General features: G+C 42.7%; 1 pseudogene; it reads right to left on the minus strand.

The window, feature by feature from the left end:
* Positions 1-740: 740 nt before the first annotated feature.
* LOC116857844 lies at positions 741-1,273 on the minus strand (annotated as a pseudogene).
* Positions 1,274-3,608: the final 2,335 nt, after the last annotated feature.

Genomic DNA, 3,608 nt, shown 5'->3' on the forward strand with positions numbered 1-3,608 from the left:
AGAGTCTTTTGGCCTCAAGAAGGTTATTTGAGCAGCCATAAGTCTATCGACAGAGGAAATTTACTAGACACAGGTGAAATGATGACACCAGCTTTCCTGTGTTTTCATCTCCTTCTGTTTAGAGCTTTCTGCTTGTTCTGCAAGCTGGGTGCCCAGAAGCTCCACCGTGGCCGCTTACCTAGATCTGGTCTTGGGCAGTTCTCTTAGTACTTGGGAAATTACTTACTTTGTTGCCACATTCAACACTTGTCCATTTTTCCAGTCTAAGAGCCTGGCTTTGTGACTGGTTAAATAACACAGTGAATGAATTTGCTCTTTGGTGTAAGTGACTAATTTGGTATGACATACTATCTTTCAAGATCATTTTAAACACTTTTTTTTTTTTTTAGCCCAGTGATGGGTACTAAGGAGGGCACGTATTGCATGGAGCACTGGGTGTTATATGCAAACAATCAATCATGGAACACTGCAGCAAAAACTAATGATATGCTATATGGTGACTAACACAACATAATTTAAAAAAAAGAAAAGAAAAGATTTATTTTGCCTATTTATTTTTTGAGAGAGTCAGAGAGCAGAAGCAGGAGGGGAAGAGGGAGAGAGAGAATCCCAAGCCGACTCTGAGCTAAGTGCAGCATCAACCTCACAGCCCTGAGATCACGACCTGAGCCGAAACCAAGAGTTGGATGCTCAGCCGACTGTGCCAGCCACGTGCCCCCAAGATCATCTTAACCCTTTAATTTTTTTTTATCATGAAAAAACTGTATTTAGATTTAGCCAGCTGGACTCAGTTTAGATGATCCCAATTTTGTTGGCAACATTCATAGCATCATAGTCAGGGGCCAGCCGAACATATGCCTTCTTCTCTCCATCAGGCCTGATTAAGGTGTTGACCTTGGCTACATCAATGTCATAGAGCTTCTTCACAGCCTGTTTGATTTGGTGCTTGTTGGCCTTGACATCCACAATGAACACAAGTGTGTTGTTGTCTTCTATTTTCTTCATGGCTGACTCAGTAGTCAGGGGGAACTTGATGATGGCATAGTGATCAAGCTTGTTTCTCCCGGGGGCGCTCTTTCGAGGGTATTTGGGCTGCCTTCGGAGACGCAGAGTCTTGGGTCATCGGAACGTAGGTGATGTGCAGATCTTTTTTTTGTGACTGTGGACACCTTTCAGCGCCACTTTCTTGGCCTTCAAAGCCTTTGCTTTGGCTTCGGCTTTGGGAGGGGCAGGGGCTTCCTTCTTAGCTTTTGGCGCCATCTTCGTAAAAAGGCAACCCTTCAATTTTTACCCTAGAATTTTATTTTTTTTATCCTAGAATGAAAAGAAGTTATTTATTTATTTGAGAGAGAGCGAGCGAGCAAGGAGTGAGCATGAGCAGGGGCGGAGCAGAGGGAGAGGGTGGGGAAAGGATCCCAGATAGACTCTACCCCAAGTGCAGAGCCAGACATGGGGCTCGATCCCATGATCCGGAGATCGTGACCCAAGCTGAAAGCAAGAGTTAGCTGCTCAATTGACTGAGCCATCTAGGAGCACCTTTATTTTATTTTATTTTTAAAAATTTTTATTTATTTATTAAAAAAAAGATTTTATTTATTTATTTGACAGAGACAGACACTGCGAGAGAGGAAACATAAGCAGAAGGAGTGGGAGAGGGAGAAACAGGCTTTCCACTGATCAAGAAGCCCGATGCGGGGCTCAATCCCAGGACCCTGGGATCATGACCTGAGCCGAAGGCAGACGCTTAATGATTGAGCCCCCCAAGTGTCCCCCAGGTGCACCTTTAAATGGAATTTTAAAAACATACAAAAGTAGACACACTGTTATAAGGGACTTATCTTCAATAATTATCAATACCTGGCTAATCTTAGTAGCTTTTAAAAGTAGTTATACACTTTGTTTGCATTTGGATTTAATTAAGTTTCAAACATTTCAGTTGGCTGTTATGTATCTTAAATCTCTTTTAATGTCTTGGTTTTCCCTCCTCTCTTAGTGTCTTCACCTGCATCCCTCACCCCCCCTGCTCCTTCGTTGAAGAAGGTGGTTATTCTGTTATTCATCTGGATTTGTTGATGGAACCCTTGTAGTATCATTTAACATGCTTTTCTGTCCTCTGAATTTGCAGTAAAGTGGTAGATTTGGAGGCTCTATCAGATTTATATTTGACTTTTGTGGGGGCATGACCACCTCATAGGTGGTTTTGCCTGTTTTTTTCCTTTGATAAAGGTTTTAGCTGTACTGAACATGTTTTGATATATTGCCTTCACTGAAATTATTTTCAAGGCATTTTTCCAATTTTCCTTTCCTCTAATCTTGTTTATTTGAGTTTTCCTAGTTCATATCTATTTTTCATAGCTTCTGTCATTTTCTACAAAATTTTAGATTGTGTCGAAATATCAGGTTATAGTTTTTAATCAGTTCTGTGGGCATGACTTACTGGATTGCCTTCTTTGTTGGCATGCTATTCTGTTCCTTCCTCCGTTTGTCACACAATAACTCGGTAGAAAGTCAATTGTGAATGGGTTTTCCTTTGCTTTTAGAAGGGAAGGGTAGACCAGGTGGCTCTTCTGACCTCACAGACTTATAGATACTTTTTCTCGGGCTTTTTCAAAGTGATAGAGAATATGACCTCGCTCTGGCTGGGATCTTCCTCGCCTGTGCCCTTCCTCTACTTCTATCTGATCTCATTATCAAAGGTATTTGTTTTGTTTTGGTCTTGCTCAGTCTAGATTTTCTTTTCAGCATTTTATCCTCCTTGGAGGCTTTCATTTTGGGAGGGAGACTTGTCTCGTTAGTTTGAAAGTGTAGAGGGCCAAGACTCCTCTAGCCGCATCATATCTGATTGGATCAAGATCCTCTTGATGAAGACACTTGCTCACAAATTAAATCAAGCAGGATCCTTCCTAGTTTTGGTGGTTGTTACCATGCTGGCCTGCTGTAAATACTTGCTGTTTTAGGGCTTCCCTGTACTAAGGGACATCGGAAGCCCGGTTGCCTCCCTTCTGCATCCTCCTACCCAGATGTTTAAAACCCCTGGGTTCTGCAGCTTTTGGAGTTTGCAGCCCTTCCTTACTGGTGCCCCGCCTTCACCGCTGTGGGCTTCTCACACCCACCCGGAAGTCCACCTAAAATGCAAAATGCTTGATTTTTCTCCCATGCATTCGTATGGGATAAACACCACACTCTATAGCACAGTTTCCTGGGCCTCCTTAATTTGTCTGTTTCCTCTGCCTCTTCCCTTGCCATTTTCTGTCACACACCGCTACTGTCCCAGATAGAGTTCTTACTCACATCAGGTCATTTCCTGCTTCTGGGGCTTTACTCCTTTCATTTCTTTGGACTAGAATATCTTTCTCATTTCTTTGCCTCACGTATCCCTTCTGATCAGTTAATGGTTTCCCTCCTCCCAGAGGAAACTTTCCAGAGCTACTCCTCTGCTTGGCCTGAGTTAGTTACTTCTCCTTTATGCTCCCATAATGCTCCATGCACACATCTGTCATTGTACTCATCCCAGCATAACTAGCTATTTAAGGCTTTTCATCTCCCCATCACCTAGCTTAGCTCATGACTCGCCTAAATTGGAGTTTGTCCTACATTTGGTTTCCTGG

The sequence above is a fragment of the Lontra canadensis genome, unplaced genomic scaffold (genome assembly GCF_010015895.1).
Source record: "Lontra canadensis isolate GAN:19392208 unplaced genomic scaffold, GSC_riverotter_1.0 scaffold127, whole genome shotgun sequence".
Classification (NCBI taxonomy): Eukaryota; Metazoa; Chordata; class Mammalia; order Carnivora; family Mustelidae; genus Lontra; species Lontra canadensis.